The sequence below is a fragment of the Lolium perenne genome, chromosome 3 (assembly GCF_019359855.2).
Source record: "Lolium perenne isolate Kyuss_39 chromosome 3, Kyuss_2.0, whole genome shotgun sequence".
NCBI classification, from domain to species: domain Eukaryota; kingdom Viridiplantae; phylum Streptophyta; class Magnoliopsida; order Poales; family Poaceae; genus Lolium; species Lolium perenne.
This window is the reverse complement of record NC_067246.2, coordinates 148,797,742-148,813,307: the sequence shown is the minus strand read 5'-3', so window position 1 is coordinate 148,813,307 and position 15,566 is coordinate 148,797,742. Positions and strand designations below refer to the sequence as shown.

Below are 15,566 nucleotides of genomic sequence, written 5' to 3'. Positions count from 1 at the left end.
CTTCCGGCGACGATTCTGGCAACCTCCGTCACCATCTCTCCATTCTAAGCACAGGTTGAGCACCAGGGCGTTTCTGCGCACCCCCTGGACCCCTTCTCCTCCTCCCTCTCTTCCTGGTTCTTCTTCTCACAACGTTGCCGGCCGCTTTCCCCGCAGGTCCTCGCCGCCGGCAGAGTTCCGGCGACCCCCTGCAAGCGGCGCCGCCACCTTCTGGTCGAGCTCGACGAGACGCGTCGAACGGTACCCCGCACGCATCCAGGGACCCTCTACATCGGCCGCGCGCGCGACGTCTGCCGCCGGTGACCACCGCGTCTGGAACGCGCGCGGCACGCACAGCGCCGAACACCCTCCGTGCAGCAGCACAAGCTTTGCCAGCTCAGCGCCACGTCGTCTGCCCTGGCCCCCACCAGTCAGCGACTCGAGCTAGTTCCACCACGGTGAGAATTGTTTCTCAGATCCAGATCTTGAAAACTTGCATCCAGGCCCCTATAGCTCTGTTTTTCTCAACCCGCAGCCCTTCTGCCTTGTCAGCAGCTTCCGCCTAGTCAGCGACCCCGGGCCCTGCCGTCAGTTGCTCAGGCTAGCCTCCGCTTGGGTGAGAAAAGTCTTTCTCTTTTCTCTGTTTTGCAGAATTTCCAGAAAATGCTTTAAACTTGTAAAATCAATAACTTTTAATATGTAACTCAAATAAAAATATGTTCTATATGAAAATTGATCAGAAAAATGTGCTGAACATGATTATGCCATCCATTCTTCTGTTTGCATCTTGCATCATGTAGCTCATGGATAGTCGTGTATGTTCACCTCACATATATGCGGAGTATTTTGGATTTCCAACTATGGTTTTCCCCGCTCCGTTTAATATTGACTAGTATAAATGCCCGTGCGTTGCCACGGGTCCTCAAATTTAATTTCTCAATACACATATATAATTTATAAAATTCAAAATAAATCAGGGATATCATAATGTACTATAACATGATAATACCGAACGCAATAACAAGACATCATTGTTGCACATCTGGGTGGTTCCAAATTCTAGGTCTTCTTGTTACTCTTCTGCGCTAAGTCTACGCCTGCGCCGTCATAACTGTCAAGTCAACAACCTCTCCTTCTAGATCTATATTGTCTCACAAAACGTGGGTGCTGCAAACACAGGTATAACTGAAGGAATACTACATTTCTGATTAGTCCAAACAACACTTTGATATTCATAAATATACTAAGACAACCCTGGATTGTGGCTTTCTGTGTCAAACATACAAAAGTTCACTCTTTGCAGAAAAGGAAATCCTAACACTTTTTTTTTCTGGAAACCCTTCGCAGAAAAGGAACATGAACGATGTAAAGTCGACCGCCTCCTCACTCTCTCGAGCTCACCCACTTTATCGAGCTCTACTACTCTCTCGAGAAGCTCGAGGGAGACCGGTCCCTCCCCTACTTCTCCATCATCGGTGCGAGGACCGCCACAGTTCCGCGTTCGGTGGCCTTCGAAGACCAAACCTAATAGGCTTGTGGCCGTCCTCTGCCCGAGACCATGGATTTGGCTATTCGTGGCCGCTCCTGCCTCTCTATTTAGGATGCACGTGGAAGCGGGCGGCCCACGGAGCCCACTACCCAAGCCCGTGTGTTGCATCGATCAGAAAAAAAATCTACGTGTATACAGGCTTGCCGACGGTGCAATACTTGCGATTTGTGATTTTCTATGTGGTTTTGCGTCCAAAATTTGGCAGCATAGCCTCATTTACTCGGGCTTCTGAAAGTTTTTTGGTCCGCCATTTGCTAGGACAAAAAAAATGTGCACACACCAAAAACAAACCATTCTCAATATCTACAGAAGCAAATACATAATTGATTTAAAACTTGGGATATTTGCTAGTAAAAAAGAGGATGAACAAAAAGAGAAAAGTGCCCATACAGATAATAACCTTTTTATAATTTTATTTTTGTGCAAATTCAAACCACGGCAGGTCATCAAATAAATACAAATAGACATACTCCCTCAATGCATAAAGGTTGACTGAGACTTTTTAAATTTTAAATGTATCTAGACATTAAATAACATCTACATATATAGACAATTTAAATGGGGCGGAGGGAGTACATGCAGAAACGCCCATCAGTGACTATCAAGAATAAACGTCCATTGGCTGAACAAAGAATATATGTATCTTGTCTAAGTTCAGACTGCACGTGTTAATGTGACATCACACACAAACACTTGATTATACAGAAAACATAGGTATGTCTTAGTTCCATCAGTCGTTTATCTGCGAACCGTGAATCTGGACAGGTTGAGACAATATTTATAATATAATGCACAATCTTTTCTTTTTTGAGAATATCTGCTGCATCAACGCAATGTGGACTGAAGTTTTTCTCGATTCACCATAAAAGTATTAATACAACAAATAGTCAGCATCAAGCCTGAACTCTACCAAAAATAGCGCTGAACTTGACAAGTTTAAAAGTGACAGACACTACGATCTAAGAAAGCAATACATGCACTCCTTACAACCAGTGGACCAAGATGGTGGTGTTGACTGAACCTGACACAGTGGAAGGAGCAATTTCTTCCCTTGTCATACATGGCCCGGTCCTAGGGAGGAGGAGCACTGATGGGGCGGCGGAGTAGTGGCTCTGGTACGGGCCAGAAAATCAGTGAGGCTCTTGGCGAGCGTGACCACACTGCCGCCTCGCCGTTCGTCCCTTGGCTTCCACCGGCACCTAGGCCTGGACGCTTCAGGTATTGATGAGATAAATGATATAACATTGACCTTGAGGTAAGCAGGACTACAAGACAATGAAGTGGCATGCAAATATGTTATACTACAAAGCTAAAACAGTTATTGAAGCAATTTAGAGTACTTAACAAAAAAAGTTGAGTTATTTACCTTGATGATATAGTCATATAGAGCTCCATGTCTTTTGGCAAACTAAAACTTCATCAGGAAAACAGATTTAAAAATTGAAAAGGATAAGAAAATGCAAGTATCCATAAATTATGTGCAACAAGCATAATGATGAAATACGAAAAAATAATGAATAAGCTTCCACTGTAAATTATGTTTATCAGCTGCATAACTAATATAAATCATTATATAGGCTCAACGACATTGGTGTTCCACAAACCTACCACCTCTCATTGACCAAGAGAGCATTGACACAAATATCTAGAAGTTCATAGTTCGGGATCTCTCCATGTATCTGAGCCTTTTCTTAAAAGAAAAGAAGTCAAATTCTGCTCAGAATTAGCTTTCTACAACAACTCAAATTTACAAGCCGTGTAAATCATTCTTTCACTTCAGAAACCTTTGTTAATCTAATTTTTTTGCCTTGTTCTTTATCAATAAACCTAATTAAATTAAACCATCTGAAATACCCAACCTTTTTTTGCAAGAGTATCTTCATTCTCCCTTCTTTTGAATGCCCAACCTTTGTTAATCTAAATTTAATCCTTGACAACCTTTTGGTGTACTATAGTGGAAAATTAGAAGAGACGTGTTCATTCAACCTCCAATTCGAGATGGTTTTCCACTGTATTTTCCTTAAAGCCGATGGATTCCACATGTACTTTCCTTTAAACTTTAATCTATCAGACAGAACACCATATTCACCATACTAAGTTTTTCTTACAGTTTCTCTTCTAGCGACTATCCATTCTCATTATTGTACCATGTTGGATTAGCTAATACCCCAAAGTACAACAAAGTTGAATACACTGTTCAGTAAGAAGAAAATGGAAAGCATGAACTGTTAAAAAAACGACACTGCATTGAATATTAGCAATTGATGAAACTGCATTGGACCAATTTCACAATTCATGTAGCCCTCAAACTTCATGAACATTTCTTGTCGCTGAAATAGGTATGAAGTGGTGGTATTAGAAAACATGTGCACATTGTTTCTTGTGACTACAGATGGAACAGAAATCTACAATCTTTGCTATGTGAGAAGGCTATTTCAGAAAAGGAAGTCACAAAGGATACTAACTCACAAGCAAGATGCAGTTGAATGATGGAACTTTCTTTCAGCGTGAATCAACAAAACCAAAGAGAAACTTGACTCCATGCATTTATCCCAACCTAAAAGAATCAAAGCAGAAAGAGAGAATAGTAATTTGGACAAGGAGACTAATAAACTGTAGAAAATCATCTACCTCAATTGAGAATAGTAAATTGGACAAGGAGACTAAACAACAACAACATTAGGATAAAAAAAATGAATTTTGCATTGAGTTCAGATAAGCGAACTTGCAGAAAAGACACAGGGATATCACCAAATATTCAGAGCAACTTAAGATGACGATGGCCACTGAAGCATTTGCATCTCCGCGTGTACCCGAGTATCTCAGTGAGCAATCAACCAAGCATAAAAAATTACCTCATCGTGTTTGGAGAGGCTATGTAAGTATGTATAAGCTCTGTACCCAAATCATTATTACTAATTTGAATCAGCTGATTTGCTATGTTTATCAGAAAAATGAGATATTCCAATAATAATGTTACAATCGATGTAATAAAAGAAAAAATACCTGAACTGCAAGTTTCTATTGTTACACCCCGTCTCTCCCGAAATAACTATAACCTGGCATTGCACATGACTATTCAGATAAATAGAAGGACAGAAAGGACTTGTGACACGTGTTCAACTGGGTGCACAAATCTGATAAGTTCCTCCCAGACAATGTGTACCTGATTACGTGCAACGGCTGCTAGAAGCCTTTCCTTATCCTTGTATGCTGGGAGGGATTTCCGAAATTCTACCATCTTACCACCTTCAGGTGATTCCTGTTATTACAAGCAGATAAAAGCTTCATCCAATATGTCCATGAATAATCAGCTCGCATAAATAAATATAAATATGAAGGAACATATAAGAAATGCTGCAGAAGGTTATTTGCAAATCATCCTTTGTTTCTTTCCTGTAACATATATAAAGCTATATGGCATTCAGCTACTCTTTAGAGTTCATCATATCGGCCAACTTCGTTGAAAATTGCACATCCGAATACTCTTCATCCGAAGGACCTTCTCCATGACCGACTGGTCGAGCAGAGGATCCTGCCTCTCATCCAAGTTCACAGGCTCAGTTTTCTCGGAACCACTTTCTGTCTTGCCACCATCTTTATGAAATGGCAAGAGCGCACAGTCAAGGTGCTCCTGTACAAGTCCTTCAACCCTTCTCTGACGGGATCACCACCTATTTGTTTCCATGCACAGCAAACGCAGTATTCAAGTGGCATGCATTTTACAATCAGAGTAAGATGTTTGATATTGCCATTAAGTTGCATGGACTCACCTCTCTCTATGGACGCTTGTCGTTCAGGTCTGGCCTGTAGTTCGGCAGTGGGACCTAAAAAATCCATTGATATTTCAGAGGTTGCATAGAGAATTCAGAAGGGGCACTAAGTAAAATTACAACACAGAACCTGTAAAGCCCCATCCTCTTAGCGAGGTTGGCGATCTGGTCATAGTTCCGGCAGTCCCTCCGATCCCTGGAGATGATTTCCTGCTCTTCCGCATTGCGCTGCATCCCTGGAGATGAGCCCCATCCCTGGATCTGCTGCCGGGGCGAGACGCCGGAACCGCGTGCGTCGGGGTTGAACCTCTCTACGAATAGCACGGTACCGTAGTTGGTCGAGGCCCTAGCGCATCAGCTCACAGGTGCGCTCGTCGAGCTAAAGGCGCAGCAGCTCGTAGGGCTAGTAGGAATCAGGGCCTCGCGCCGGGGAACTCGGGGAGGGAGGAAGTATGGATGCTGCGGTGGGCGGCGGCGCTCATGATGGTGGCGCGCTCCTTATGGGATGGGAGGAACATTGCCGGCTTGGGGGATCTCGGCCAGAGGATAACCAGGACTTGGTGGCGCTCGGAGACCTTGGCACGCGCGTGAGATGAACGGGGCGGCGCGAGCGGCTGGGAAGGAGAGGGTGGGGTGAGCGACTGGGAACAGGGGCGGCGTGATAGGAGAGAGAGATGGTGCGGGAGGGGAAAACGAAGGCGGCCCATTTTGGTGCGGCCCATGTTGGCGATCGGTGGAACGGGGGTGACGACCAAAACTTGACGTATTGAAAGTTGGGCAGAATAAGGAATATGTTCCTCCTTTTTAAGTAGTGTAGAAGTAGCACACCCCTGCCATGATATGCCATGCTAATCAACATTTAACTTTGGCGGTAGAAATGCAACTCCAACTATAAATTGTTTGTCCGGGGTTCCGACTCCGATTAAATTGGATAAGTTGCATCGCCGCATCATGTTTGCCATGCCATGCATATCATATCATGATCATGCCGATTCTTTCGCCGTAGTAGTAAGTGTTGCACTCGTTGTTTGTTCCAGCATTTGCTTCTTCCCGGATAGGATCCCGAAGTGTTGATGTGAGATACGACGAGTTCTCCGACAAGTTCTTCTGCAGCTTTTCACAGGCGAGCCCACCCCTTCACCTATTTTACTTTTACATGCTCTTTTGATCTATTGCTATCCTTATGTTGCGATTCTGTTGTGTCACGTGTCCTATCCACCTGTTACCTATATGTCCGAGATACACCTCCTCGCCCTACCTATTGTTTGTTGTTTGCCAGCTTTGCGAGTCGTAGGCGAGTTTAGGGTCTTGTTGATATCTCGAGATGTTCGGGATATCTTGTTGGGAGGTTTTCACATGCTTTATCAGTTGTTGGAGATACACATGCTTTACTTAATTGTTAACAACTAAAATTGTAAGCAGAGGCATCTATGGGCCCCTTTGCGAAAGCATCGGAACTTTGACTTGCTAATGTCCCCTAGGACCCGAGTTCTTGTTATCTGTTCCGAGATTGAGCGCTCTACCCGTACGTGGGGGAATGGGACCCCCATCACCCACTACCTTTCCTCGAGTCTGTTTATTGGGAGCCACAACCTTGGTTTTATTTGCCCATATGCACGATGCACGATTTACTTCCTGTTGCCTTCGGGTGTTTATTCCTGTACTGTACTCATAACGCGGGACTCCTTATCCTTGGCCGGTCGTTAGTGCCCGCCTTGGAAGCCATCGCAAACCTCTGGGTCCGTATCGGAGTACGGCCGAACTTCGTCACGGGTAGCTTAGTTGGGTGGCTCCCATTAAACTTTCTCTTGCATTGGGAACGGTCTTGTTGTGAGACTCCACCTGTAGCAAGTGGGTTCGAGCATGCGTATAGTTACATTTGGGCAACCCCTGCAGGGTGTACATCTTATCGATAAGCCGTGTCCGCGGTTATGGATGACTTGGAATTGTATAGCTCGATCATAGAACAACTTACACCTTATTTCCTGTTGCTAATAATTTGCTAATAAAACTTTTTCAAAAAGTGTGTGTGCCTTTGCCAGTACCTCTTTGCGAAGGGGGATCACATCGGCTGTGTTATGTTTGCAGAGTATAGAACTGTTACCTTGTGCGCTCTCTTGTCTTCTCTGAGTAGACGGATGTTGTAGCGTGTCTCTATTGGATAGTAGCTTTGCTGCCGCTAAACTCCACATATAGCCGGGTGAAGTTTATACTGCCCACCAGCGAGCATAGCTGGTCTTGTCTCGCAAGTACGTGCCAATGGTACTTACCCTCGCCTTCCTTTCTTTTTGTCTTCTCCCCCTTTTGTCGGCAACCGATGGCCCGACTTTGACAGGTACGAGATGACGACGTTAGCAAGGTTACCCTTCCGGCTTGGCCTGGGCAGGGTTATGGACGCCACTGGTTATCTTCAGGACTCTTAGTCCAATTTGTATCTTGTCCGTACTCGGACGTATTTGATCTTTTGTATGATTTGGGTCTTTGTATGTATCTATTTGTATCTTGACTCGTTGGAGTTGTTGTTGTAATATATGTATCTTGTGGGCTCTATTGTAATCCTGTTGTAATGTTACCGCTCGTGTTAATTCCTCTGGCATCACGTGTGTGATTCTTCGCGCACGTCGTGTCGGAGGGCGTCTCTGAATCGATATCATGCGGATTTTGGCGGGATCGCTGGAATCCTCATGGTACCGGTTCCGGGGCGTCACACTAGGGCAGGCCGACCAAGCCAGTTGGGCCTGGTCTGGTTGGACCAGTTGGGCTCAGCCCAAATGGCCATTTAGTCCAACTTTTCTTTTTATAGTCAAAATATTATAGAGTAAAATAACTTCCTAAAGTTAAAATAATAGTAAATACCAAACATGTAATTTTCTTGTTTCTATTTTGCACATAAAGAAAGTATTAAATCTTACCTTGCATCAAAATGTCATATAAAACAACAAACATTTCTTGATAGTTATGTTTCATTATCTGAAAATCCTAATTGATCATAACTTCAAATATTGTTTAAAACCCTAAACCCTAATAGTATCTATCATATTTTACTTAAGTTTTGTAAAAATAATATAATGTTAAATTCCTTATTAATCTTATTTCAAAGTAATTAGTAACTTAAACTCTGTGTCCAGTTATTATGTTAAGGGTAGCATCACAATTTAGAAACCTAGTGCTAATAGGAATAAAAACCTTAACCCTATCATTTTAGGTGGAACCCTAAAAACCCTAATCCATTCAGGAAGCCTAGGTCCACTATTTCATGTGAACCTTAATTTGCTTCTAACCTAAACCCTAGGTTAGAACATGTGATCATGGTACCTTCTTTTCATTCATAGCTCCATAGTAGCAACTAAATACATACCTATGTCCACATAAAATGTAGAACCCTATCACTAGCAATGTAGTATTCCATGTATGCATACACTTAAACCAAGATGATCAAGTAGGGTTAACCAAGTGTAAACCCTAGATCCTATTACCAAAACAATCATCCTTAACTATCCATGCTTAGCATCACACCATTGTGATGAACCCTAATAGCAACTATGCCAGATCTTGAGTTTTACCTAACCATATTCCACTAAACCCTACTAATGTTGGATACTTATCAACCATCCTATTTAGGAGCCAATTGTTCATTACTGAATAAGATCCAATAGTAAAACCTAGACAACCTCAACCTAAATTGATATACTTCTTATTACTTAAGAAGTATGTTCTTCAAAAGTTATTCTTTTGAAGTAAATAAAGAATCATCATCAACCCTGCTTATAAGGACCTATAAACCCTAGCTAGCTATCACCAACAAGATGAACAAATCTTGATAACAACCATGTATAAATACTTGCTTAGGATGCCTAGGCTTAACTCAGCCTTACCAGCCCTAGGTGTTGATGAATCCAACATTGTTGGGATACATCTAATCCTTACTCCAGAAACCAATTAGAACCATCATGAACCATAGAACTCCACAACCATAATTATCATACTTGTTCTTTATTAAAGACCATGTTCTTCAAAAGTTATTCTTTTGAAGAATATAACAAGTAATCATTAACCATGCCATATAGTGCTAAGACCAACCAATGTTCATTTCATGTTAGGATTATACCAAATCTTATTATTGTGTACCAGTAATGATATTGTCATGATATATTGCATTAATTGTTTATGATACCAAGTAACCAACCCTTAATAAGAAACTTGTTTGTGAATCACTCTAAAAGTGCAACACACCCTGAACCAATCATTACAACTCACTGATCCTAAATCATCGGGGTTAGGTCACGTTTAGAGCGATTGCATCTCATACTTATGCATTATTGCATCCTTGCCAATCTTTTAAACATCGTCCTTACCGGACGATGATGCTATTTCAGAATTTGGAGTTATTGCGTATCGAAGACCTTGCCTGCATAATCTTGCAGTCAAGAAAGGCAAGTTCATCACTTGTTCATGTCATTTGAGTATCTTTATCAAATTACTTGCAAAGTACTATGATTATCACTATTGCATAAAAACCAAAACCACTATTTTCATAACTATGAATATGACTATGTGGTGGGCAATGGAACCATGGATTGTGTTAATATGGTGGAGGTTCCATTGCAAGGGTTTATATCCATCTAGGATTAAACAACAAATGTCGCCAGTGATTCTTGTGCCGTAATACCCGTGTTAACCATAAGATCTGGAGTGGGACGGAATAGTCAATTGTATTTCCACCTCTTGTACATCAACGGATGCGCTTTACCGTAGACCCTTGATCCAAGAGAGGACAAGTGGTACCCTTGATCCAAGAGAGGACAAGTGGTAGGGTGGGGGTCCCGATGAAGTCCCCACGGTAATTGTGGTCTATGATGGGTTGCAGCTGCCGGCGAAGGAGTTCATGGTAGAGACCTGAACTGTTGTCATGGTCGGGGTCCACCCGTAAGTGGGAATAATGGGACCGGCGAGGACCCAGGGTTGGAGTTTGCAGCAAAGGGTGGGTGTATGAGGCAGCGGAGGAATATGTCAACACCCGGATTTTTAAGTCCGAATGCCTATTATGTCATACATCGCAATCCCAGGAATATTGTTGTTGCGAGGCATAATAGTTAAGTATCACAGTCATCATTCATTACAAACCATAAGTCTTACAAATTTGGAATCACATGATCCATATTACACGAATAGTTGATCTATCGATCAACGAACAAACACAAGTTCATAGTTCAACATAGCGGAAGCGTAAGATACAAGGACTCTCGAGTCCACAGGCCAACGCTTGACGTCGGAAGGCGCTTAGTGGTCGTAGGCGTCCTGCTGGTCATCTCCTTGGTCATCTTCATACTCTGGCCATTTGAATAGCCAGGGACAAAGCCGTGAGTACGTTGAGTACTCGCAAACTAATACTAATGAAAGTGCTAGACATTCTAGTAGGGTTTGCTAAGCTCTAGTTTATTTGCATAAAGCTAGTTTTAGTTCACAAAGTTTTGAGAAAAGCTTACTCAAGTGCTAACTAACTCAAGTGGGAACATTAGTGTCATTCCCACCATTCAAGTGGTGAATTTAATTCAATCCACCACAAGTCATTTCACCATCACCTTTCAACATCATTTTCAACGATATGACATCGGAAACTGTATGGCCTTTCCAACCGTCCGTAACCGTGGACGCGGCTATTCGAATAGGTTTACACTCTGCAGAGGTTGCACACTTGTGCCACAACATTTGATTTCATCCGTCGGGATTTCCCCGAATAATCGTAACACGATGCGGATCATCAACCATAACCTTTCACTTACGAACCCTAGTATGAGCACCTCTCCCCATGAGCTTGGCCTCCCGGTGAAGACCAACTGTCAACCCGGAACTGCACAGGCTTGGGCCGGACATTCACCTCATTTCGCATCATATCGTATCGTTTCTTTTGTGGTAGAGGCAGCTTTCGGCATAACCCCGATGACGCTTGTTTAGAGGGAACCCATACTAAGACGCATAAACTTCCAGTTAAGCCCTACCCATAATCAGGTATTGTGGGGGTACTTGAGAATTGGAAAGGTATCGCATTCAAACCAACATCATGTTTTATCAAAAATCACCATCTTCTCTTGGTCATATTCACCTTCAAAAAATCATTCAATGGAATGCATCTTCATTCCAAGGTTTCAAACTCCTTTCAAAATCACAAGGTTCCCATCTAGAGTAGTCAAGTTTAGTTTATTAGCACTAGCTCTAATTCATGAGGGGTGCTATCTTGCTTGGCTTGGAAGAGACTAACTCACTACTCTAGTACCCAACTTGTACTTCGACCAAAGTTAACTATAAAAGTAAATCATTTAGAAAACCAGTAAAAACTTGGGATGGGTTCACATAAGAAAAGATAAGAAACATGGTGCCATGCCCCAAGGGGCTTTGCACTTTGCAAGAGTAAAAGCTTGCATAGTAATTTAGCTTGCCTTGGTAGTTCTCAAAGCTGTTCCTCCTCCTCCTCCTGGTAGCAACCTTCTTCTTCGGCGTACTCTCCGGTGCTACCGTCTAAATTTGAATACGAGTATAATTACTCACTAATTCAATGGCTATTCCATACATCACAAATAAACACACCAACTACTCTATGCACACACATAAATAAACTAGAGTGCATGGGTTGTGGGATTTAAATAGAATTTGTATTCCATATGTAAATGATAGCTTCCATAGGGTTCTTGAGAAATAATTTCCTCTCATTGAACTCTTCTTAAGATTTAATTTCTTCAACAATCATGGATGAACTCATCTTGACCTAAGTCAAATGTTCATCATCATCATCATTTGGGAGAATGATTTAAATAAGGTGGAACACCTCATACCATTTAAATAACACTACATTTGATTTAAATCTCAAGAATTTCATATAAGAGAGTTTGGAACCAGGGGTCCAAACATCCCATGAATTCATGTGAGACAAGTTTAAATGAAGTATAAGACTTCACACAATTTAACTTTAATAGTTTTGGACAATATCAACTAGTTAAACTAGCCAAAATATCCATTCACAAAACCATGGCATGATCATGCAAAGTGACCACACCATTTTATTGCATAAACAATTAGTGTAAGTCAAATGTGAGCTATTAGAGTTGGAATTAACTTAATATATATTTTGGTTGATTTTTAAGAATTATTTGAATAGGGAAAAGTCCCTGGCTTGTTATTTTTGTCACATTAATTCTACAAAGAAATTGACCAAGAGGCCAGTGGCATTTTGTAGAGAATTTCAGTGGCTTTCCAACAATATCAAATTCACTAAATTTGGTTTAGCCAATTTGAAACTATTTAATTTCAAAGTTTGTGCAGTATTGGATTGTTTGGAAAATGTTTAAAACGAATTTGAATTAAACAGGCCGGCGGGAAACCAACGTGGGCCGAAACGGTTTAAACAGAGAAAAACGGCCCAGCAGCGCATCCAGTGCGCGCGGGCCTGCTGACAGGGTGGGGGCCACCCGTCAGTGGGCGTTTAAACCCGAAACGGTACGGGGTGACGTGGAGCGTAGGATTAGAAGGAGATCCAACGGCGCACGGTCGTCGTCTTCTCCGGCGAGATGACGAGGTTCTGGCGGCGAGCCTAGGGGGTGGGAGAGCTAACCAGGGCTCCCGCGGTGGCTGGCAGTGTGCGTGATGTAGATGTGGACGACGGCGAAGCTCCTGGCACCGGCGGCGTCTCCTGGATCGGCTTCAATCGACGGCGATCTTCCGCGGCGTCCGGCGGCAGTGAGGTGGCGATTGGGTGGCTGCGGTGGGGAATGTCGACGGTGGAGTGGCTCAGGCGGTCAAGTGAGAAGAGGGGAAGGCGATGGTGTGCTCAGATCGACGAGCGGAGCTCTCCTTTTATAGGCGAGCGAGCGACCGTGGGGGCTGCGGCGAAGTCGACATGCTCGCGGCGATTCCGGCGAGCGGTTGGGCTCGGCGAGGGTGCTGTCGGGTTCTCCTCGTCCAGGCGAATCTGTAGATGGCAATGGCGCGGTCGGGCGGCGTCTGTAGGCGAAGCATTGCTTCCGTGTCTGCCGTGCTGGTCGCGGGATCGCGTCGTCGTCTCCGGCGGCGGCGGGCACGGGTCGTGGTCTTGGCCATGTCTGGCGACGTCCTGGTGGCGCGTGCGTGCTCAACGGCTAGTCAGGGAGGCCAGGGCGTGCTCGTGGTGGTGGCGCGGCACGTGGCCAGTGTGTGTCCGCGTCGGGCACACGCGCGACGCGAGCGGCGTCCAGGGCGTGTGTGGGCGCGCGTCGTCCGGCCAATGTCGAGCTCCTCCTCGACCAGGGCTGTGCTAGGCGAGGCTAGGCAGTGTGGTGGCGTCTTTGTGGCGAGGGCCGGGGTTGGCAAGCAAGGGAGAGAGGGGAGGCTCGGCATGGTGATGCCATGGCCGGCATGGCCATGCCATGCACTCTAGCTCCTCCTCCTTAGCTCCACTATGTGGCCTTGATGGTTTAAGGGGACCAGGGAACAATGTAGTATAGCTTTGGTTTCAATTAGGTGAGGTAGATCACTATTTGCAATAGTTGCAAATAGTGCCCAATTTTGGAATTCACAAAAATGTCCAAATTTGAAATAATTCAAATGGTGAACCTTTTTGAAAAGTGAGTGTTGGGATAAGTTGTAATTGACCAGAGATGAATGGAGGTGGTGGTGGAAAAATTAGATTTCAAATTTTGGCCAAAATGGCTAAGGGGAGATTGTTGAACTTATTATAAAGTTGCAACTTTGGATGAGCATAGCTAGTGATCAAAGATGAATTTGGCAGGGTGGTCTTCCTCAAAGTTGTTCACCTTGATGTTGACTTTGAAATGGTGCAAAGAGTTAGCAAAGATTGGTTTGGGAAAATTGAATTGCAGGGGCTCAAAGTGGTGATCAGACTAAAATTGGCAGATTTGGCCATCATCACATGTGAGTGGGAAAAGTGTTGGAAATTCATTTGAATTGTGAACCCTTGATTCCAAAAGTTGTAATAAGTGTTTAACAACATTATTCAACTAATGGTGAAGACCAAATAGGTCTAGGGTCAAAATTTATAAAAATGCCATAGGGCATATGTGAGGGTTTTTAGGGTTTTGCCTTTTATTTGATTTTCTTCCTCTTTGATTTATTTGGTTGGTGATCTTCATATGATCACTCTAGGGTTTTAGAGCACATCAAAATACAAGTAATAACAATCATCATGGCATATCACTCAAATGCACAAGTCCTATGCATGGTACTATATGCAAAAGAAAAGTTTTTGTTGGTTTGAAATTTTGCTTTCTGGGATTCTGTAACTTTCTTTTTCATTGAAATTTGGGGTGTTACAAACCCTTCCCCCTTACAAAAGATCTCGTCCCGAGATCAAAAAGAAAGTTAGGTACTAAAGAGATCTGGGTACTCCTTCTTCATGAAGTCTTCGCGTTCCCATGTGGCTTCATCCTCGGTATGATTACTCCATTGGATCTTTAGAAACTTGATGCTTCGGGTGCGGGTGGTTACGTACGCTTCTTCTAGGATGCGAATCGGCACTTCGCGGTAAGTCGATCCTGGTTGATATCCACCGATCGGTGATCGATGTTCTTGAACACTTCGGTCTTCTCGGGGACTTCAAGACATTTCCGGAGAAGTGAGATGTGAAAAACGTCGTGCACACCGACATTTCTTCAGGCAACTCCAGTTGGTAAGATACTTCACCTCGGCGGCTGAGGACTTGGAAAGGTCCCACATAGCGAGGTGCAAGCTTTCCTTTCAGCTGAAACCTTTGCATCCCTTTCAAGGGGGATACTTTGAGATAGACGTAATCTCCGATCTCAAAGGTCATCTCCCGACGTCTCTTGTCGGCGTAGCTCTTCTGTCTGGATTGCGCAGTCTTGAGATACTCGCGGATCTTGTGAACCTTCTCTTCTGCTTCACGAAGAACGTCTGGGCCGAAAACTTGACTCTCTCCGACTTTTGACCAGTTCAGGGGGGTACGGCACTTCCTTCCGTACAAGGCTTCAAAGGGGGCCATCTGTAGGCTGGCTTGGTAACTATTGTTGTAGGAGAATTCTGCGTAAGGCGGGCGGTCTTCCCACTTGGATCCGTATTCCGACGCAGGCTCTAAGCATGTCTTCCAGTATCTGGTTTACTCTCTCAGTCTGTCCGTCGGTCTGAGGGTGATAGGCGGTGCTGAAATTTAGGCGAGTGCCTAGTCCTTCATGCACCTTCTGCCAGAACCTTGAGGTGAACTGTGATCCTCTATCTGACACTATCGATTTGGGGGTTCCGTGCAAAGCAACTATTCTGGAGAT

General features: G+C 43.7%; 2 long non-coding RNA genes across 6 annotated transcripts; one reads left to right on the top strand and one right to left on the bottom strand.

Annotated features, from left to right (window-relative positions):
• Window positions 1-2,305: 2,305 nt before the first annotated feature.
• On the bottom strand, window positions 2,306-5,954 carry LOC127327121 (uncharacterized). Of its 5 annotated transcripts, none has more exons than XR_007868397.1 (5): window positions 5,432-5,954; window positions 5,302-5,355; window positions 4,695-5,202; window positions 2,895-4,587; window positions 2,306-2,793 (listed from the first exon to the last, which is right to left on the bottom strand). It is a non-coding gene; the product is annotated as an uncharacterized lncRNA (long non-coding RNA). The 5 variants fall into 5 exon arrangements; XR_007868400.1 differs by having other exon boundaries at window positions 2,306-2,740; XR_007868402.1 differs by having other exon boundaries at window positions 2,306-3,858; window positions 3,998-4,587.
• A 379-nt stretch (window positions 5,955-6,333) lies between these two features.
• LOC139837590 (uncharacterized) lies at window positions 6,334-7,873 on the top strand. The gene is made up of 2 exons (XR_011754131.1): window positions 6,334-6,424; window positions 7,637-7,873. It is a non-coding gene; the product is annotated as an uncharacterized lncRNA (long non-coding RNA).
• Window positions 7,874-15,566: the final 7,693 nt, after the last annotated feature.